Source organism: Ovis canadensis, chromosome 13, assembly GCF_042477335.2.
Source record: "Ovis canadensis isolate MfBH-ARS-UI-01 breed Bighorn chromosome 13, ARS-UI_OviCan_v2, whole genome shotgun sequence".
Classification (NCBI taxonomy): Eukaryota; Metazoa; Chordata; class Mammalia; order Artiodactyla; family Bovidae; genus Ovis; species Ovis canadensis.
Window position 1 is genome coordinate 82,988,554 of NC_091257.1, and position 23,206 is coordinate 83,011,759.

A 23,206-nucleotide genomic window follows, 5' to 3' on the forward strand; every position below is an offset into this window, starting at 1 on the left:
AGACTCGGAGCTCCCGGGCATCTCAGAAACCCAGGGAGAGAAAGACGCGGCTCCTTAAGAGCTTCTCAGAACCGAAAGCCGAGCTGCTTGCGCGCGCATGTGATTGAATTCTACATAATGGGCCGCTGTTCTCGCTGTCAGAAGCGCCCACCCGCTCTCGGCGGCCCTGGGCACCAGGTGCCACCTCTGAATCGCCCTCTGTGGAGGACCCGAGGTCCTGGGGTACCAGGCGCCCTTGCCCGCCGGGCTCTCCCGGGAAGGCGCCTGCCGTTAGCCTCCTGGGCCGGCGCGGGTACTACCCTGAGGGCCCTGCCATTTCCTGTGGCTGGTGAAGCCCCGGAGAAAAACCCTCTGTGTGGGAGGCCTCCTCCGAGGCTGGTCATAAGCATCTTAGCTTAGCCAGTGACTCGCTTTCTTCCCGAGGGCAAGGCACTTGGCCTCGGAGAGCCTCAGTTGCCTCTAGGAGATGGGGCTAATCAGGCCGTGGGGTGATGGGGGCAGGACCGTGTGAGGTCCTGGCCGCCGGATGCTCCGAGGTTAATACCCGGGCCTTTCAGAAAGCTTTGGAATGGGGCGTGTCTCCTTTTAGGCAGGAGCAGAAGTGGAGCTCTGGTGGGTGGTTCTGCAGGCGCTGGGGGAGTTTCCACATCTTCCTCCCTCAGCTTTGTCATCAAGAGGCAGCTTGCAGGCGGCTGGTGGGCGCTGGTGAGTCCTCTGAGCTCCCAGCCTGCTCCCGGGCCTTCCCACACAACTCCCCTCCCCAGCCCCTCATCTCCCACCTGTCACCAGGATGTCGGAGGCAAGATGTCAACCAGGCCACTTTGGACCTTCCACTTCATGCTTTCCTGTGAACTGGAGTCTGTCCAGCGGTGCCCCTCTCCCTGGAACCTTCCTGACCCCCCTCCTGGTCCCAGCTCATCCCAGCCTCTGAAATGTTTTCTTCAGGAAGACCACTTGATCCTTGCTCCCCCATCTTTTGGTCTCCTCCCACTGTGCCACTCATCTGCCAGGCTCTGGGTTGGGGCTCCCCGAATCCCTGTGTTCTCTGAATCTTCCCTGGCTTGGAGAGACATGGCAGGCAAGGTCCAGTGCCCGCGCAGACTTTGTTCTCTTTGGTAACTGACACAGGAGCGGAGGTTAAATTCTAATCCAGCTGTTAAGTTTGGAAGCTGGAGCCACAGGGCTAAGAGGATGCTGACGCAGGAAAATGGGTTTTCCCCCAAGGCAGTAACCTTCTGCAGAGCATCTTTGTTCTCTTTGGAAACTGGGGCCCCAGGTTCTTCTCAAACCCTGCTCCATACCCAGAGTCAGCGTTCTCTAATCAATGGAGTCTGAGGCCAGCCTGGTTTTTTTGTGGGTCATGGAAGGCAGTACCTGGATTCCTGGGCTGTGTTTGGACTTTCAGGAACCTCAGCCAACTTTGACCCCTCTGCCAATCTAATTACTCCTACCCCCATACCACCTGCACCTGGGACATGAAGCACTCAGTGGAGTGCGTCCCAAGTAGTATTCTTCCAGCAGAGCCTGGGATGGTCTTTTTTTTTTTTTAATCCTGAGTTCATCCTAGACTTTGAGATTTTAGTTTTTTGGTTGTGCTTTGTGCTGGGTGTTCATTGCTGTGTGCAGGCTTTCTCTAGTTGGGGCGAGTGGTGCATGGGCTTCTCATTGTGGGGGCTTCTCTTGTTGCAGAGCATAGGCTCTAGGTGTGGGGGCTTCAGTAGTTGTGGCACACAGGCTTCATTGCCCCGCAGGATGTGGAATTGTTCCAGATGCCAGGGATCGAACCAGTGTCCCCTGCACTGGCAGGCAGATTCTTAACCGCTAGACCACCAGGAAAGTCCTGAGACACTGGAATTTCAGGAGGGCTAGGACAAGCCTGTCTCCTACAGAAGGCTACAAAGTTGGAAGAGCAAGGGAGCCAGATAGGTCTAGTTCAAATTACAGCTCTCTACCTAGAAGCTCTGTGACCTGGGTAAATTATTTACTCTCTCTGACTCCTGGTTTTCTCATCTGTAAAGTGGGAGTGATAGTAATGCCTCCTCTGTGGGGTTGTGAGGATTCTCTGAGCCCTTGATGCATAGAAAGTGCTTAGTGCAGCACCTGGTAGGGGCAGGAATGCAGGAAATGATTATCATCACCACCACCACCATTTCCTCTTTTGCACTGGCCTCTCATAGATCCCCTCCCCACCCCCTCCCAGTCCAGGGGAAGGCAGAACTCTCTGCCTCTAGCTAACAGGACAGGGAAAGCCCCTCAAGCCTGGGGGGGGGGGAGAGGCGGTTGATTTCTGGGAATCCAAGTCCAGCATCAGCCTGTCTCTGGAAGTCTTCATTTCACCTTTCTCCTCAGGCTGCCATTTTGCAGGGTCTGTTGATTCATTCAACAGATGTTTACTCCCTTTTAGCCATTGTGCTTAGCGAGGGATTTCAAGATGAATAAAGCAGCTCTCAGGCTTCTCAGTCTACGGGCAAAAAAGTGATAGTGAGAACACAGCTTCACTGGCAAGAAGAGAAGTGAAGAGTAGAGGGAGGGATGAACAGGTGGCCTCAGCTAACGAACCCAGGCTTCATTCCTGAATCTGCCACCTCACAGCCAGCTGGTGATGGACAGATGTGTTACCTCTGAGTGGTGATGTGAGGAGAAAAGGGAACCACGTGGGTAAAAAACCTCAGTTCAGAGCCTTCTAGATATTAATCACTGCTTGCACATGTTGGCTGCTATTTTTTTGTGTGTTTTTACTTATTTGGCTGTGCTGGGTCCTCGTTGCTTTGTGGACTTTTTTCCTCTGGGGGCTACTCTAGTTGCAGTGCGCAAACCTCTCATTTCAGTGGCTCCTCTTGTTGTAGAGCACGGGTTCTAGGTCACAAGGGCTTCAGTAGTTGCAGCGCTTGGGCTCAGCATTTGCGGATCCCGGGCTTTAGAGCGCAGACTTAGTAGTTGTGGTACATGGGCTTTGTTGCCCTGTGGCATGTGGGATCTTTCTGGACTGGGAATTTAATCCGTGTCCCCTGCATTGGCAGGCAGACCCTTTACCACTGAGCCACCAGGGAAACCATGGCTGCTATTATTATTAGTCTGCAGTGATCAATAGCAGGTGGGCAAATTTTGCTGTCGGGGCACATTTGAGCCCTTCAGACACAGTTTTCCAGGTGGCAGCTAATAAGGTGGGGTGGAGGGGAGTGGGCAGCCTGAGCTGAGAAAACAGCTTGTGCAAAGACATAGAGGCTTAAGTGTTCGGTGTCTTAGAGAGCAGTGGGCAGAGTTAACAGCTGGAGAGCCATCACTGTAGGGCATGATGGAGGCGAGGTCAGGGAGCACGAGGTCGTTCTGCTAAGGGGTCCAGAATGATTAAATGCTTGTTCACCCAAAGCAGGCCTCCTGCAGCTTATGGAGCCATCTGAATCCAGTCTAGAGTTTACTTCTGCAAAGGAGGAATGGCTGGCCTGTGCACGTTTGCGGATACGTTAACTGTCCTTTCCGCTTCCTTCTACCTGGAAAGCACAGGCGTTCCCTCCTTCTTCCTGAGATGTTTTTGCTACTTGTGCACCCGTGTCTCTCACCCTGGGATGTTTCTCATTTGGAGGAAGGGGATGTGGGTGGAGGAAGCGCCACCATCTTGCTCCCTTGTTGACCATAAGAGGGTACTAAGTGCTTTTCTGAATGTTGGTCACTGTCTGAGGTCTTTGCTTATATTGCTGTCGAATCCTCATACAGACTTACTAAAGTAGATGCATTTATCCCCACTGCACAGAAGGGAAAATAAAGGCATAGAGGATGAGGTGATTTGCTAAAGGGCTTATAAATGGTGAGAACTCATGTCTAGAGGTCTCTGAAGTTGCTCTGTGCTTATGTGTACCACCTCGTGCATGCTCTTGGTAATGCTGCCTGCAGAATGTCTGGCTTCTTTCACCATGCACCCCCGGATGCTAGACTGCAGGCACCTTGGTGATGGGTCACAGGGGGGTGTGCTCTGGGTATCTGGCGACTACCCTAGTCTCTTCTGGTGTTGACTTTTGGGAAGTTCCTGAGTGCAGGCGCTTGGCGATAGGGAGCTATTCTTGGATGTCTCAGAATTCAAGGCAACCTTCCTGGGCCCGCTAGTGTCCCACAGATGTGCCTTGACGCAGGCATTTGCAGCTTGATTGAGGCAGCAGGTGGTGACTGAGCTCCACGGTGGCCCCAGGAAGGAATGAGTCTTTTAGGATGGCGGGTTAGAGCATCACGTGACCACACACCCTACCTGTTTACAGAAGACATCAAAACAAAGGCTCGAATTTCCTTTTCCACAGGAGGCAAAGTTCAAGGCCAAGGTTCAAATCCTGCTTTTGCCTTTCACTGGTTTTTGGCCCTCGGCCAATTTTTTCACCTCTTTGCACTTCAGTTTCTTCATCCAGAAATACATATCATGCATGCATGTATGTGTGTGTGTGTATAATTCAGGGTTGTGATAAATAAAAGATTTGTAATCCAACATAAAATCGACTTCCACATCATAGATATATTGATGTAACATCCATAAAGTTTTCCTCCATGGTGCTTAACATAACTGTGATTGTATGGCTATTTGTGGTCATTATTCTTTTACCCTACCTCTCCCATGAGGTCAGTGATTCTCAGCTGGGGGGCAGCTTGGCTCTCCAGGGGACATTTGGCAATGTCTGGAGGCATTTTTGGTTGTCACAAGTGGGAAAGTACAGAGGGGGCAGGGATCTACTGGCATCTAGCAGGTTGAGGCCAGCGAGATACCCTGCAGTGCCCAGGGCAGTCCCCCTCAACAAGGAGTTGTCCAACTCCACATGTCAATAGTGCCAGATTTGAGAAGGCTTATACTGGCCATGAGGCCCCTAAGGTCAGTGACTGTGTGTGTGATTCATTCAGCCCTGTGTCCCCAGTTGCCCAGCATGATGGCGGGCACACAGGAGACAGTAAGCATTAAAGGGATGAATGAGGACTTGGAAGGCCTCATGTCTCTTGGAGTCCAGGAGGTTTGGCTTGTAGGACATTTTGAATGAACAGGAGAGAGACGCAGATGAACTTGAGCGATGAATGTTGGTCATTTAGGCCAAAGAAATTCAGACCAAAGCTATTTTCCTTCCCGCCTGCCCGCCAAGGAGGCACTTGGGGGCCTGAATTATCTGAATTGTTCTATGATCATGGCTGCACTTTGCTCACATAGACACAGGTCCGCTCTTTATCTGGACAGGCAGGCTGGGGCGGGGGAAGGTAGGTGCTCACAAGGAACACCCTCTCAGCGGGGCCCCTGGGATTTGCCAAGCTGGGGTGCAGCTGCTGTTAGCTTCCTGTTTTTTTCCCTTTCTGGTGGAATGAAGGAAACCACTGAATGGCTGTTTTTCCACTGACATTTACAGCAATGTGATAGGCCTTGGATTAAGGAGGTCAAGCTCCAGTGTGAAGTCTGCCTGATAATTTGAAGTTTGGCCAACAGGAAGACACGGCTTGTTTCCTTTGGGCATTTGATGTCTTTGGATGGCTTTGGCTGGGGAAGTAGGGGTCACAACTCTGTACAAAAGACGGGAATGTTTTACGCCCCAGAACTACAGAGGCCAAAATTGCTGTCTTTTTTTTTTTTTTTTCATTTTTTTGGGAAGGTTTATTTTCACATGGACTTTGAAATAAATAATTCATCAAAACGAAGGTTCACCGTGAGCCCTAGGCTGGCTGCTACATCAAGGCCATTAAAAGGACCGCGCTGTTTTTCTGGGCCTCCCTGGGAGTCTGAAGGAAAAGACTGGCCCCATAGGGTTTTTGGACAGATTAGAACTGCACATGGATTAGAACTTTTCCTGATGGGGGAAGGGGTCTCAAGCATATGCCTCAAATTTGCTCAAAAGCTTGCGGGTTTCTGTAAGAGACAGAATCTGATTCCTTAAGTCTGGGGCCTGGACATCTGCATTTAGAATAACCTCTCAGAGGGAGTCATGTGCTGCTGGTCTGTGAACTGCACTTTGGGGAGCAAAGGTCTGGGGGTACCCCAGGTCTATAGCTGAGGGGTCCCCGGTGTCACGCACTCAAGCGAATTCAGCCTGTCATGTCTGCTCGCACAGCCATCTGCTCTGTGGGCTGGCTTGCAGGAGAGCAGACTTACTGTGCCCCTTCTCTGTGTGCTCAGACCTGGGACTGAGCATGAAGGAAAGGCTGCTTGCTCCCAAGGAGCCTTGGAAACACCAAGAACAGGTGCGTGGGGCTTCTGGTGCTTCCAGAAATGTGTGTCGGGGGGACAGAGTGTCTTGGGTCCCCTGGTCACCTGGGGCTTGTTAAACACACAGATCCCTGGGCCCTAGACCAACCTACCTGCGTCAGAACCTGCCATGGTGAGGCCCTGGGAGTCTGTATTTTTCAAAAGTGTGCCAGCCAGATTCACAGCCAGGTTGGCAGAAGGGAAGGAAGCCAAGAGGAAGAGCTGGCAGCATGTGGAAGTTCACTGCTCAGGAGGCCGAGTGTAGGGTTGTAGAGTTGAGGACTGCCTGATGGCACCTGGCTGATAGAGGGGCCAAAAGCTAGCCTGCTCCACTTGCCAGGCTTTATAACCCTGCGGGGTTGCATCTGCCTGGGAGGAAGGGCACCTTTTTTCTTTTTTCCTTTATTTCTTTCTTTTTTGGTTGCCCTGAGTCTTCGTTGCTGCTCTTGGGCTTTCTCTAATTGTGGCGAGTGGAGGCTACTCTTCATTGCGGTGCACGGGCTTCTCTTTGCGGTGGCTTGTTTTGTGCATCGTGGGCTCTAGAGCATGGGCTTCAGTGGTTCTGGTGCACAGGCTTAGTTGCCACACAGTACGTGGAATCTTCCTGGACCAGGGAATGCACCTGTGTCCCTTGAATTGTCAGGTGAATTCTTATCCACTATACCACCCGGAAAGTCCCTTTTTCTTAATAATAATGGTTAACATCTAGTTCTTATCTTATGAGCCAAGCACTGTTTAACTTTATGTCCTCCTAGCAACTCTTAAGAGGTGGCCTTACTATGACCCTGATTTTACTGCTGAGGAAAGTGAGGCACAGAGAGGTTCCATGATTTGCCCCAGGTCACACAGCCAGTCAGTGGTGGAGTTAGGATTTGAATCCAGGCTGTCTTGCTTCTTAAGTCCTTGTACCGAATCATGACGCTGTCTGACTCTGGGCAAAAATGCGGTTGCATTTCATAAGCTGTCCCTGCCCTGAGGGAGTGCCTTTCTCCAGTTCTTCCTCAGATGGAGGAAAGGCTGGCAGTGACTTTGGCTAGCTCTGGAGTCAGACCTGGGTTGGATTCTTCCCTCTCCCACTTAATGTATCCTTGAGAAGTTATTTGCTAACTTTGCTGAGCCTCAATTTCCCCATGTGTAAAATAGGAATAATAATAGTATGAGATGATATGATTATTTAACCTGTGTTTGGCACATAGGGTGTACTGGATACATACTAACCATAATTATTACCTTAGTATCCGTACAGTCAGCCTCTGGGAGTCGTAGCTTCAGAAGGGATAGGCGAGTGGAGCCCTGTGTCACTTACGTCCCTGGTGCTCGGTCCGTCGTTTTGTTCACCCTGGTTACTTATGTCTATTACTTACTGAGGCATTCCTAGCCTTTGCTTCTTGGCGCTGGTTGCAGGCCCCCGTGTCCATGCCAACCTGGTGAGTTCTCAGAATTTCTTAGCTCCCAGAACATTTTAGAGTCTCAATCAGAGCAGGCTTTATTTCCTGTCATCCAAGAGCAAGTAAAAGGCACATATTCTCACACTTACTTTCTTCAGGGCTCTTGGCTCTTCTTTGGTGACTTTCTCTGTCCCCAGCTTCCTTTCTGGAACTCTGTAGCCATCACCTGCTCCCCCATGAACTGGGCAGAGAGCAAACTCTTTAGAGTCATTGCCTACTGCCTTATAAAGAAACAGAGAAGGGGCCTTCCTTGGTGGTCCAGTGGCTAAGACTCCGTGCTCCCAGTGCAGCAGGGTGGTGGTTTAGTTGCTCAGCCATGTCCGACTCTTGCGACCCCATAGACTGTAGCCCTCCAGGCCCTTCTGTCCATGGCATTTCCCAGGCAAGAATGCTGGGTTGCCATTTCCTTCTCCACCTGATGCGGGGAGCCTGGGTTCAATCCCTGGTCAGGGAACTAGATCCCAAATGCTGAAAAAAAAGATCCTGCATGTGTAGCTAAGACCTGATGCAGCCAAATTAAAGAAACAGGGAAGAGTTTCTCCAGAATTCCATTTATTTTCTTCTTCTTTTTTTTAACATAGGAAATCAAGCTTTTGTTTTCTTATTGCTTACTTTATGCTTTTTAATTATAAAAATAAAGAGAAACTCATTATTAAAATTCAAGCAGTACAGAAATGTGGAAAATGGAAAGGGAAATTTTCCCAGTGATCATCCATTCCTTTTTTCCTGGAAGAAATCGCTGAATGTTTTATGTCTTTCCATAAATTTCTTAGGCATGTACAAATCCACGTGCATTTATGTATATCCTATCCTCTTTTCTTGTTAACACATCTATACAACCCTTTCCCGAAACTTCCCTTTTCAGCTAATTTATCTTAGCACATGTCGACACATATAGGTATGCCTCAGTCCTAAAAGCTACATGATATTCCCTAATAAAAATTTACCATAATTTGTTTTCTAGTCCCTTGCTGGTGGTGAAGATTATTTCCGTTTTTCCCCCCCCTGCATTATGATGCTATGACATCCTTGCTTATACAGTGTATATCTTCATACACTTGGGTGATTTTATCTGTAAGGAAACTCCCCTGCAGTTTGAACTATGACATTGTCAAATTGTCCTCCCAAGAGGCCAAACCAGTTTTGTTTTCTTTCTTTTGGACGAGCCACAGGGCGTGTGGGATCTTTGTTCCCTGATCAGGGATTGAACCCCCCCGCCCGCCCCCACACCCCTGCAGTGAAAGCTGAGTCTTAATCACTGGACTGCAGGGAAGTCCTGCAAACCAGTTTCTACCCTAGACCCTGTGTGTGAATGCTTCTTTCCCCCAGGCGTTTCTCTAACATTGAGTACTGAGTACATTCAATTTTTTTTCCAGTCAGATAGGAATAAAATAGAGTGTTTCTGAGTCAAGTTCCACAGTACTTCAGATTTTATGATCATTTAGACTGTGGCTACATATTGTTCAATATTCAAGAAGTGCATTTTATTTGGCCTGATGCTTGAAATTAGAGATTAAAAAATGGACTTAAACCAGTTCCCTGCCTTTAGGTTGGTCCCCATCTCCTGAAGGAAGCAGACACATGGACAAATAAATGAGAACAAAGAGGTGTGGTTCCAGCTGTGCTAGAGAAATGCATAAGTGAGGTTCTCTTTGACAGACTTCATGAATATTACAAATGAATGTGTAAAATACAGCATACTCTGTGCCCCAGTGGGAGGGGCGATACTTGACATCCTCAAAAGAAAATGACTTGGTAGAAGCAGAAAAACCATGTAGCTTAGCCCTCGTGGTGGCAGCAGCAGAGGTGGGCAGCTAGGAAGGGATAAAGTAATTTTGAAATTGACTTTCTGGTGGTTTCCATGTTTACTAATGTTTGAGGGAGGCTGTGCAGAAACCCAGCTGAGTTTGCAGCTGGTTCTGATTATTGCTCACTGTTACCTGGGCAAGTATGTATGTTAGTCCAGAAAGAGTGAGAACAAAGGTACAGAAGGCTGGCTTTAAAAATCCACAGCCTTGGAGCCCACTGGGGTTGGATGTGGGTGGCATGAGTTGGCGGTTACCCCAGGGGTTACAAGGAGGTGTGCTTTGAATGCACCCATTGTAGACTGCATACACAGAATGGGTGTTGAATGAATGAGTGAGCATCAAAGATGTCTCTGTCCTATAAAAGGGCCTCCTACTCAAAAAGAATAGTTCTATTTAGAAAGGGCTGTGACCACCTGATCTTCCCACCTGTGGGGAGCCACGCCTTAGCTATACATTTTCTTTGGGCCACCTGTCGCGGATAGCTCTTCATCCACTAGGAGGTCTTGAGAACAACACAGGCCATGGCAAGGAGCAGTTGAGAATATCTGAAACAGTGCTGTGGAACGGAGCTCACCATCATTTTACAGCAAAACTTCTAAGCCGGGATCTATAAAGGCAACTGTACAGCGTGCAGAGTTGAAAAGAGACTGTGGAGCGGAGGCGGTCCGGGGTCACCCTTTTATGGATGGCAAGGCAGGGGCCAGGTAAGGCACATCTTGGGTCTGGCCCCTGTCTTTCCCCGACCGCCAGGTCTGTTTGGTCTGGTTTGATGCTAGAGCTGTGGTTCCAAGCCAGAGGACCACTCCCGATGATACAACTGATGGAATAATGTCAGTGAATTTTTGTCTCTTCCTCTCCCACCCTCCTGTCCACACGCTCCCATTTATTGAATGTCTACTGCATTCTGGGTAACTCTAGGGTGCAGTCCCTGACCTTTTTGGCACCAGAGACCAGTTTTGTGGAAGACAGTTTTTCCATGGGGTGGAGGGTGGGGGGTGAGGGGCTGGTTTTGGCACATTACATTATTGTGCACTTTATTTCTATCATTGTGATTATGTAATGTGATATACAATGAAATAATTTTACAGCTCACCATAATGCAGAATCAGTGGGAGCCCTGAGCTTGCTTTCCTGAGATCCAGACTATGATGCAAACGATGGGGAGTGGCCATAAATACAGATGAAGAAGCTGCCTTCTTTCGCCCACCACTTACCTCCTGCTATGTGGCCTGGTTCCTAACAGGCCACAGACTGCTATTGGTTCTTGGGCCTGGGGGTTGGGGACCCCTGCCCTAGGGTGGGATGGAAAGGTGAATAACATATTTCTTGTCTTTTGAGAGCATCTAGTCCAGTGGAAGAGGCAGGTATGAAATTAACGATTACAGCCAGCAGTCCATGGGGTTGCCAAGAGTTGGACATGACTGAAGCGACTTAGCACACACACACAGTTGAGAGCCACAGTAGAGATGTGGTGAGACTCTTTGGAACTAGAGGAGAGAGAAACCCATTTGGCACAAGGCAGATAAAGAGCAATTCAGAGGGAATAAAAGGAGCATGGAGACAATATTGTGTAAATGAGACAAGGCAAGTCAAGTGCTGAGCACAGCGCCTGAAAAGCGTTTAAGAGATGATAGATACTATCATTACAGCCCTTGGGTTAGCTCTTAAAGAACAGGACGAGCTTGCCAGGTGGAGAGAAAGAAGGGTATCACCACCGCACAGAACAGGTGGTGAGTGTGGAGGAGTGAAAACTCCATAGCTTCATAGAAGAGAAATCTAAATCTGTGTTCCAATCTTAGTTCTGCTACTCACTAGGTATGACTTTGGAGGTGTCAAAATGAACCTCCCTTTTCCTAATCTATCTACTGGGGATAATGAGACCTGTTTTTATCTTTATTTTTTGATTTAAAAAAAAAACTTAATTTATTTGGCTGTGCCAGGTCTTAGTTGTAGCACGTGGGGTCTTCGACCTTCATTTCAGCACACAGTATTTTTAGCTGTGGTACTCAAACTCCTAGTTGCAGCATGTGGGACCTAGTTCCCTGACCAGGGATTGAACCCGGGCCCTCCACATTGGGAGCACAGAGAATCTTAGCCACCAGACCACCAAGGAGATCTCCAGACCTGTTTTTAACTCCCTGTGGGAGTTAAAGTTAATTTATGAGGAGTATCTGACACATAGCAGAGTTTCAGCTAATGGTGGGTACCATTGCAGGGGTGTGAATCCATCAGACCTACTGAGTATAGCCAGAAAATTGAGTGTTTAGTGGACTGAGGGTGGAGAGGGAGGTTAGGATGGCCAGAGATAAAACTAAGCATGTCAAGGCCAGATACTGGACGGTCTGGACTGTGAGGCTAAGAAGTTTAGACTTGACTCTAGGCCATGCGGAAGTGTTAAATGCTTCCCTACAGGAATTTCCTGGCAGTCCAGTGGTTAAGACTCTCTGCTTCCACTGCAAGGGGTGTGGGGTTGATCCCTGGTTAGGGAAGAACCTGTATGCCATGTGGTGTGGCCAAAAAAAATTAAGCTTCCCTACAAGGGAAATACAGAATCAGACTTCAGTGCAAAATGAAAACTCTACCAGTGGTGTAGCTTGTGGGTTGGAAGGTAAGAGATGGAGGCAAGAGATCATTTGGGGAAATGCTGCCTCTGACATTCCTGTCTTGGCAACCCACAGCTCACATTAGCCAAGTGAAAGCTCCATTAAGTCCTGCAGACAAGTGCTGCCTGGAGAGGCAAATCAGGGCAGTGATTCAGTGCATGGGCTTCAGTGTCAAGGCCAGTGTGAATTTAAACCCTAATCCTGCCTTATACGGGCTTCCCAGATGACACTAGTGGTAAAGAACCCGCCTGTCAGTGCAGCAGACATAAGAGATTCGAGTTCAGTCCCTGGGTCAGGAAGATCCTCTGGAGGAAGAAATGGCAACCCACTCCAGTATTCTTGTCTGGAGAATCCCGTGGACAGAGATGCCTGGCGGGCTATAGTCTATGGGGTCACAAAGAGCTGGGCACAACTGAAGCGACTAAGCGTGCACGCAGGCACACAGCTGACTCGTAATGGCTGTGTCCAGTTCAGTTCAGTTCAGTTCAGTTGCTCAGTCATGTCTGACTCTTTGCGACCCCATGAACCGCAGCACGCCAAGCCTCCCTGTCCATCACCAACTCCCAGAGTCTACCCAAACTCATGTCCATTGAGTCGGTGATACCATCCAACCATCTCATCCTCTGTCATCCCCTTCTCCTCCTGCCCTCAATCTTTCCCAGCCTCAGGGTCTTTCCAAATGAGTCAGCTCTTCACATCAGGTGGCCAAAGTATTGGAGTTTCAGCTTCAACATCAGTCCTTCCAGTGAACACCCAGGACTGATCTCCTTTAGGATGGACTGGTTGGATTTCCTTGCAGTCCAAGGGACTCTCAAGAGTCCTTTCCAACACCACAGTTCAAAAGCATCAATTCTACGGCTGTGCGACCTTGGGCAATTACTTAACCACACTGAACTTTAGTTTAACTCTTCTTTAAAATGAGGATTAATAGTACCTTTCTCACAGACTTGTGGTCTTAAATGAGATAATGTAGATAAAGCATTTAGCCTAGTTCTGGGAATGTAGTAAATGTTCAATGAAAGTTAATCATTAAAATTTTAAAAATTGTTTATTTCACCACAGAACTCTTTTTCCATGTAATGTCTATTAACCTCCTCTGGAGCTCCTAGTCATCTACAGAAACCACCCTGCTTTAAACTTTCTGGAGAACCAGCAGCACGTTCTGCTCCAAGAAATAAACAGTGAAGAGGGTTGCCAAGTTCTAACACAGTGGTTCTTGGATGCGCATTAGACACACCTGGGGAGCTTTTTAAAAATTTCAAGGCCTGATGTGTGCGTATGGCTGAGTCCTTTCACCGTTCACCTAAAGCTACCATAGCATTGTTCATCTGCTCTACCCCAATGCAAAATAAGAAGTTTAAAGTTTGGAGAAAAATTTTTTTCAAGGCCGGGCTGCAGGTAAATTAGAATCTCTTGAGATGGGACCCTGTATTTTTAAAATTGTAATATTTTGTTAAGGTAAAGCAAATACAGGAAAGTGCGCATATCCTAGGGCTTCCCTTGTGGCTCAGCTGGTAAAGAATTTGCCTGCAATGTGGGAGACCTGGGTTCGATCTCTGGGTTGGGAAGATCCCCTGGAGAAGGGCACAGCTACCCACTCAGTATTCTGGGCTGGAGAATTCCATGGACTGTATAGTCCATGGGGTTGCAAAGAGTTGGACATGACTGAGCGACTGTCATTTCACTCACACACATATTCTAAGTGAATGAATTTTCACAGATTGAACCTGCCCAGGTAACCCATTCAATGTAGGACTTCCCTATATTAGTACTTCCCTGCCGGTTCAGTGGTTAAAACTCTGAAGTTCCATTGCAAGGGGCACGGGTTTGATCCCTGGTTGGGGAACTAAGATCCCACATGCTGCATGGTGTGGCCAAAACAAACAAACCAGAATATTATCAGTGCTCTAAAAGCCTTTCGTATGTGCCTTCCCAATCACTTCCACCTCAAAACCGTGACTTTGATTGATAATAACATAGATTCTTTTTGCCTGTTGTTGAACTTTACTTAAATGGAGTCATATAGTATGCATTTTTGTGTTTGGCTTATTTTGGTTAACAGTGTGAGAGATCCAGAGTGTGGTGTGTAATTGTGTATTACTCATCCGGGATTCTGGACTATGTTCCACTGTGAGTACACCATAAGTTTTTTTTCCAGACTCAAGTTGGTGGACATTTTGAATAGTTTGTACTTTGAGATTATTATACAAATAGTGCTGTTAACATTCTTGTAAATGTGTTCTGGTGAATGTATACAGAAATTTCTATTGAGTATATTCCTATAAATGAAATTGCTGGAGTATAGGCCATCATATGTTCAGCTGTAGAAGATACTGTTTGAGCAGTTTTTTAAGTGGCTGTACCAATTTATATTTCCGTTCAGTTTATAAGAATTCTTGCCAACAACTGGTATTTTCTGTTGTCTTTTTAAAAAGGCCATTCTGGTAGATATATAGTAGTCTTGCTCTGGATCTTAATATAATTTCCCAACATTTCCAGGCGATTCCAACATGTAGCCAAGTTTGAGACCCTCTTTCCTAACAGGTTTTGAAAAAGCAAAACACGAATTAGTGGAACTGTATAAAGAGATGTTATAATGGCAAGTGCCTCCCCATGGCTCCTCTTTGACGTCTACACCCAGAGTTTTTTATAGACCTGATCTGTCTAATCAGCAGGGGAGGATGCTTTTGTGATGGAAGGAGAATGTAGAGGTGTATTAAACCTGACAGCCTGTGCCTCATTCCTGTGTGCTTTTTATGGGCAAATGGTTCCTGATGGGAGTGATCTGGAAGCTGGAAAGAGCCCATGACAGGACTTCAATCTCTTCTTCCAATTTAAGGCCTGAAAGAGAAGCGAGGACGTGAGAAGTGACGAGTAGTCTATACAGATGCTGTTAGATGAAAATATCTGCTCTTCAGGATCAGGGGTTAAGGGTTTGTTTTTTTTTTTAAGGGTTTAAGATTTTATGTTATGTTTTTGCTCTCCAAAGCTTGCCCAAGACCTGGCGCTTGGAAGATGCTCCAGGAAAAAAAAGTAATTGAAATTGATATTAGAACTATGTAACTGGCCCTGATGAAAAGCATGACTCACATGGATGCAGAGGAAGGTGTTGGTGTGGATTTAGCTGATCTGATTAATAGCTTTGCATCTCTTCTTTGTGCTTTCTGGTTTGCAGTTGCTATTTCATATTTGCTCATTTATTACTAGCATATTTTCCTTTATACCCTTAAAGGAAATAAAGGATCATCTTGAAGTAGATCTCTATTGATTGCCTTTCCTCTTGAGTTTGAGTCATATTTTCCTGTTTGCTTTTTTTTAATCTGACTGCACAAAGGCATGTGGGATCTTAGTTCCCTGACCAGGGGTCAAACCTGCGCTCCCTACAGTGGAAGCACAGAGCCTTAACCCTGGACCACCAGGGAAGTCCATTTCCTGTTTGCTGGAAAAAATTTTTTTCTAGTAATTTTAGGTTACATCTTGAATATTATGAGTCAGACTTAAGAGACTCGAGGTTCTATTATATTTCTCAGAACAGTAAAGACTGTTGATTTATTTTTTTGGCTGAACTGGGTCTTAGTTGCAGTTCTCAGGATCTTTGTTTTGACATGCATGTGGGGTCTAGTTCCCCGACCAGGGATGGAACCTGAGCCCCCTGCTATGGGAGTGAAGAGTCTTACCCATGGGACCACCAAGGAAGTTCTAGTGATGACTTTAAAAAAAATCAATCAGCTGACTTGACCAAACAAATTTTAAATTCAATCTCCCCTGGGTAGGCAGCAGCTGAAATCTTTCTTCAGTTCTTATAGCCCTAGTTGGGCGGCTTGGAACCTGCCCTACACTTGCATCATTCAGAGAGATTTGGACAGAATTTATACTCAGCATTTGGGGCTACCATCTGTGAACTCTTTTCTGGGATGCTTTCTCCTCACTTTCCAACTGTAGTCACCTGAACTCTGTCCTTTAATTCCTCAAACGATAACAGCAAAGGTTTCATCCAAGTTGTAGCCACCACGTACAACGCTGAGTGGGGTCTGCCTTTGGGTAAAAAGCTACAAAAACACAGAATTCGCCTAGTGCAAATTTCCATCAAGTGTTGACTGCCCTTGTTTCTATCTACTTGTGGCTGAATAAATCTTGCTATTGTTCAGTCGCTAAGTCGTATCTGACTCTTTGCAACCACGTAGACTGACTATTTAGGGCCTTCCAATAGGTAGTGTGTGTGTGTGTGGTGCGTAGAGTTCACAATATTTAAATGTGAGGGGATGTGTCCTATAAGAGTTACTCTGCTGTTACTAGAGCAGAACTTTTCTGATCAATAATTTTGTTTACTAAGGGACCATTAGGACCCCTTGCTTTTCTGACTAGCACATAGTTGATGGCAATAAATGCTTGTTGACTGGCTAAATGAAAGCAACTTTAAATTAAAAGTGGAATTGAATTAGAGGAGAAAATTACTAGAAGAAAATATTGAGACTGGTAACTTTTTTATGACAGTTAAGCATAAAATATATATAGAGAGTTTGGTAATTTGCTGGAGAACATGATGAGAGGATTGAAATAATATTAGGGCTCTGAGTGTAGAGTAGACCACAGTTGCTAACAAAGTGAACCTGAGATTTCAACACGAGGAGATACATTCAACTGTGGGAGTAATATAACTTTCATGGGATTGAATCTATGGCTTATGGAGAATTTTAAACGGAAATAAAGCTGGTCAGAGGGGGAAGCAGAGATATGCTTGGAGTTCTGCACACCCAAGAGGAGCCAAGAGGAGGGAATCAAAGTGAAGGGACTTTGGCTGGAGATCAAAGAGGGGAGGAATGAAAGTAATGTAAAGGCAGTCAACTACAGCTTGCTTCTCTCTGCATGGTGACCTGGAAGGTCACAAATCCCATACGGAGAAACTTCAAAGCCTGTATACTGGACAGAAACTTCATTTACCAAAATGCAGAGTGTCTGGAAACTTCCTGATTTATTCTACTGACAGTTTCATCTCCCAGAGAGCAGAGGAGAGAGGACAGTTGCTGTTATGAATCTGGTTTGGGAGCTGTTGGGTGAAGTGAAAATGAGAAAGTACTCACCAAGAAAGGGAACACTAGTCATAGGGGGCTGAGCTCACAGGGTTTGGAAGGCAGATTTTATGAAATTCAGGATGAGATACATATATTTCCTGCCTAAGCCTCCAAAGGTGATGACAGCTCCAACAGTAAGGGAAGTTATGACTGTAATCAATTATCCTCACTCTGCGTAGATTTCATTTATTTTCCTGTGAGGACTCCTTTTCTTGCTCTTAGTCGTGCTTTTGTGGGCCATCTTTCCTGTCTGACATTTTCTCTTTTATTTTCAAGCAGGAGAGATGATAAAAAAAATACTTAACCATCATAGCATATGATTGATCAATCAGAAGAGATACCAGCCATAAACAACTGAAATAGCACTCCTTACAGGTTCCTTAACCTGAGTCTCAGTTTTTTCCCCTTTGAAATGGGAACAAGACCTACATTACAGAGTTGGTGCAGTGACTCCAAGAGATGTTACTTATAACGAATGGGACCCATGGAAAAATATGTTGTGCACAGAAGCTGCCATTATAACCTTGCACTTTTTATCTCTGGGTTCATTTCATCTACATATTTTATACATTCTGTGATGCTTATGTTTAGTTACATTAAGCATATTTTTTTAATTCTATACTGATTTCAGCAAGTATTTGTTTTACTACCAATTGATCTATCTGGTTTATTAGTTGAAATGTCCTTTCATCTCCTTAATCATCAATATCCTGGATTTCCTGAAATCTTCTTACATTTCATGAGGAAGTTGTTTAAAAGCAGTTGTGATTCTTTTTGGCCATGCTGGGTCTTTGTTGTGGCACATAGACTTTCTCCAGTTGTGGCTCAAGGGCTCTAGAGCGCATGGGCTCACTGGCTGTGGCCTGTAGGCTTAGCTGCCCTGTGGCATGTGGGATCTTAGTTCCCTGACTAGGGGATCAAATCCATGTCCCCTGCACTGGAAGGCAGATTCTTAACCACTGGGCCACAGGGGAAGTCCTTCCTTGTTTTTTTTTTTTTTATGTATGTAGACAGTAGAATCAGACAGGCCTGGGTTTGGATCCCAGTTCCCCCACTTACTGTGCAGTTAATTGGTGTCCACTGTCTGCGTGGCTCTCTTTTCCTTCTTATTGTTTCTTCCTCCAGGGTAGGACTTTCTCCTTGAGTCCAACTCTCTGTTTTTTATTGTCCTTGTTTCCTTGGAATTATTCTCCAAACCTCCGTGAGCAAACAATATGAAAAACTTAAAAAATTCCTATCCCAGCTGTTTTCTAATTGACTAAAGGGAAGGCGACAGCTTGCTAGAGATCTCTTTGAGGTTTCTGAAGAGGACCTTGTTAGGAAGCAGACCACAGCCGCCTTCCTCCTTTATGGTGGCAATGGTGTGAAACCCAAGATGCTTAGGATGGAGGAGAGAGTGATCCCTGGCTGATGGTGCTCCCTGCCCCTCCCTCTTCAAGAGTGGACCTTGAAGAGTGGATCCTGTAACTGGATGGGATGCTCATCTTTGGGATGGGATTGGGAGAGGTAGCAGTTCCAAAGGGGCTGCCATCCTTAGCTTGAGTTGGCTCAGCATACTGCTTCCTAGAAATAGGATCCATTCAATTTAAGGGATGGAGTCATTGAGGACAGGTCTTCATTTTACCCCCAGCACAAAGTATTGGAGAAATTCTTATTAGAACCTAAGCTATTCTTGACTCTTGTCTACCTTTGAGGCCATCATGATTTTTTGTTCTTGGTTGAATGATATGCTGATATTGAGGAGCCCTTCTACTTAATCTGATAACTCTCTAGACATTTGTGTTTAAGACTAGAGGATTTTGAACAATGGGGTGAAGGCAAGTGTTGAAATCCAAGTAGGCAAGTGTAATGTAAAACAGAGCTGCCTGCTCAGTACCCACGCAGCCACTCCTTTATCTGTGGCAGACATTACTAATCGATCACCACATTCATTCCTCCTGTCATCACACGTGGCCTCATACCCTCTGCCCTCAAAGTCCTTAAAGAAGCCACTACCAACCTAAGAGCTGGCACAACAGAGGAAAGCTTGGCCAGGGATGTCATGCTGAGAGAGGGAGGCAGAGGTGGCAGAGGCCCCTCAAGGCTTAACCAATGTGAATAGCCCTCCCCTGTTCAATAAACGTGTAATCCAGGAGGGCATTCTGTGGCCACAGGTGGCCTCCTTTGGAAAATGATCCTTCTAGCTGCAAAGGGAGTTTTTATCTCTCTGCAAGGGAGGGGGTGGACCACACTCCTCCAAGCCTGGAGGAGCAGTATGTGTAATTGGACTCCCATTTCCCCGTGCTTAGCTATTACATAAGCTTCTTTAGAAGACTGGCTGGTTTAGCACCGTGGCTGTGACTGACTAATGTGTTCGTAGACATCATGTCAGCCTTGCATGTGCCCCATCTTTGACACCTTTGTTCTGTCCCCTGCAGCCTCCCCCACACTGGCATTCTTACCCATACGTATGTGGGCCTCTCTGTGGGTTCAGATTCATGGGGAGAAGCTCAGCATGGAAGATGGGTGTGTTCACAAGTTTTCCTTTGCCCATTTGAGCCGTGGCTTCCTTTGAGGTTTTCTTGGAGCTGAGTCTGAGACAGCTGTTTCACCTTCACAGGTAGAAAGAATCTAAAATATCACCAATCAATATCTATTTGGAATGGTTCTTCCAGGCTAGGCTCGTGGGTACCAAATGCCGGGCAGCAAATATGCATGATAGAGTCTTCCTCCTAATGGAGATGATCCCTCTGCCAGGCTGGGAGTGGGGCTCACTGGACCAGTCCCCCCTCCAGCCCAGTATGGACTTTCTCTCAGCAGCCTCATGAGTGGCCACTGGAGTTCTCGGTGGCAGGGACCCCAGCATCACACCATGGCTGGACTTTGTTGAATTTCTGGTGTTGAGACGGTTTTTCCTCATTCCAGGCTGATCCTACTTCTTCCTTCTTCTTCTTCTTCTTTTCTTTTTTTTTGCTGTGTCCCTCCCCATATGGGATCTCTAGTTCCCCATCCAGGGGTTGAACCTGTACCTCCTGCAGCAGAAGCATGGAGTCTTAACCACTAGACTTTTAGGGAAGTTCCAGGGTGATCCTTCTTCACTTTGCCTATGATCACAACTCCGCCCTCTAGAGAACAAGGCTAATCCTTTCATTCATGGCTTTTATTAAGGCCTGGTTCTATTCCCAGTGTGGTCTAGCCAGTTCAGATAGAGGTCATCTGGGCTATTATCTCAATGCTGGACATGATTCTCTTCGTGAAAGAGAAGAGCATCTTCAAGGTGCTTCAGTTGATTCAGCACTCTGTTCTCGTTGAACTTGTGGTTTTAGAGTCCTGCCGTCTTGCCCTCTCCTCCACCCTTCTCCTCCAGTTCAGTTCAGTCGCTCAGTCATGTCTGACTCTTTGCGACCCCATGGACTGCAGCACGCCAGGCCTCCCTGTCCATCACCAACTCCTGGAGTTGACTCAAACTCACGTCCATTGAGTTGGTGATGCCGTCCAACCACTCTTCCTCCAAGGTCTTGCCAAATCGGGTTGTAGTAAATGGGCTTGAGTACAGTGACAAGTGAAGGCCAAGCCCAGGATCACCACTCAAGAGGTCTGAATGAAGGAGCACAGGTGGGAGAGGCACAATTAAGGAACAGATGCTTGGAGACCCGAGTCCTACAACAGATTTTTAAATCAGAATGTCTGTCTAGGACACTGTGCCCGCAATCTAGAAGGTTCATGATAGCAGGAGTAAAACAGAGTCTACAAAATCCCATGAGAATGGGGTTGGTGGGGAGGGCAAGGCTACTAATTTCTAATTCAGATATTTGGAGCACCAAGGGCCCCAGAAGTCTCTTTGCTCACGCCTACAGCATCTTTATACTGGGGGGTGGGGTGGGGGTGGGGGTGGGCAGGAAAGAGGAAATGACGCTATTATTCAAAGCAGTGTGTTGTGGGAGGGCGGGGGTGTGTATCCTTTAGGAGCGAAAGTGGGTCCCAAGTGAGCTCGGAGGAGGGAAAGCCAGTGCAGTGTTTTGTTTTCCTTTTTCCCTCGTGCTCAGTGCTACAGGAAGCACGAGGCGCAAGCACTCACGGCCTTCCTCCAGGGCGCTGCCAATATTGTGTGGAGAAGAATAGCTGAAGAACAAGAAAAAAAAAACAAAACTTAACGTTTTCTTCTAACAGCGTGAACTTTGAGACACCGTCTGACTCACGTTTTAAAGTCTCTTCAATTTGAATTCACCTTCCTTCGTGTTGTTTTTCTCAAGGCTCTAGGCTCGAGTCCAAATTTGTGTCAGGCAGCCGCTACCCTCAACTGGAGGCGTCGCAAGGCCTGGGTCTCACCTCGGGGTGGACTGCTGTGGCAGCCTGGTGTTGACCTTCCCCAGCCCTTTTTCAAGGCCAGTCCTCAGCTTGGGTCAGAAGACCATAAATGGCCCTTTTAGAGGAAGTGGAGGTGTCTGGTGATACAGCCTAGCAAGAGACCACTTGTCCTGCTTCAGGCAACATCGCCTCCTGGGGCTCCCATTCGTGTATTCCTAAAAGTAGCATTAATATCTGTTAGGGTACTTTTGGCTACAAGCATCAAAATTCAATTCAATTGGCTTAAATAATAACAGGGATAAAGTCCAGAGGTCCCTAAATTAAAGGACCCTGTCTCCTCTGACTCCCAAGTATTGGCCTTATCCAAAGGCCAGCTTCCTGCATGGCTGGGGGCAAGATGACTTACAGCGGCAGCGGGGGTTCACACTTCCAGTTCATGGGCGCTCGTGGGCTTTGGCCAATCAGGGCCCAGCACGGAGTGATACTGGGGGAACTACAGAAACCAAGACCAAACTGAGCCTTTTGATGGGCCCATGCCTTTCTTCCTCTTCTTGTTTTTTCAGAGACGTATCATCCCCCAAACAGCATTCCTGTAATAGCCTTCTTTTCACTTTGGAGGAGGGGAGGGGTTCTGTCGTACACCCCCACCTGGCCCCCAATTCCCCCCACAGGCTTCCTCGCGTTTGCCCTCAAGGCTCAGCTCTCTGGAGCGCAGCCCTTGCTTCTCTCCATTGCTATTGACCAACAGGTATCAAGTTCAGCTTTGTCAGACAGCAACCGGAGGCTGAATCGAGGCTCATTCTAGTTGTCTGTTCTGGCCTCACTGAGAGTGATGGGCCTTGCCTTCAGACCTGGGGCTGCCCACACCAGGGCTGTTTTGGCTCATCCACCCAGACTTCACACAGCTATTGGTTGGAATAATTAAGTACCCTACCCTATTTTCCCCTTGCTTCTGACTTCTCTTCTTAAAGCACACACACTTCCTGGATGACCCCACCCAACCTGGCCTCTGTGGACCCCTTCCCCTACCCGCCTCTCCAGCGCAGACATTTGGTTGTCTTGCGTCCCCCATGTGCCCAGTTCTCTGCAAGATGGTCCATCTGGGTGCTCCTGCAACACTCTGGGCTCAATATGTCTCCATGGAGCTGGTTTTCCTTCAGATGAGCTCCTTCTTCAGGATCCCCTTTAAGAGTTGAGGATTGCTGGAATTCCCTGGGAGTCCAGTGGTTAGGGCTCCATGCTTCCACTGCTGGGGACCCAGGTTCGATCCCTGGTGGGGGAACTAAAATCCTGCATGCTGGAAATTGCAGCCAAAAATTAAATAATAAAAACTCCCCTACTCTTAGAGAAAGAGTTGAGGCTATTACTTCTCTCGTGTCCTGGCAGTTTGGGCTGTGTCCCCATCACCAACCAGGGCTGTCTCTGGAAATATGGGCAAATACACTGGGTCTCACAAAGGGGGCCATTCCACAGCTCATAGGAGCCAGTACTTCTGCGGGATGCCCCAGTACCCAGGCCAGTGCCCTGCCTTGGGGGCTGCCTGGCTGCTGTGTTAGCAGCACTGATGGCAATTCTTTAATTAGACCAAGCAGGGTTTTCTTGGACGGGGGTGGGAGGAGGTGTGGGTCTATTGGGGGAAACTAGGTCACCTGAAAACCAGCAGTCAAGAGGGAGCTGTCCTGGAGCCCCAGCTCCAGGGAACCCAGAGGGGCGAGCCAGTTGGGGGCTGACAGAGCAAAGTCAGAGAAATGTGCCCTGGCCCCCTTTCTTGGCCCTTGGGAGGCACCGT

General features: G+C 47.3%; 1 protein-coding gene across 2 annotated transcripts in view; it reads left to right on the top strand.

Moving 5' to 3' along the window:
• The window catches only part of PPP1R16B (protein phosphatase 1 regulatory subunit 16B), a 109,665-nt gene that overhangs the window by 1,667 nt on the left and 84,792 nt on the right, over positions 1–23,206 (top strand). The gene's annotated exons all lie outside the window — the stretch shown is intronic.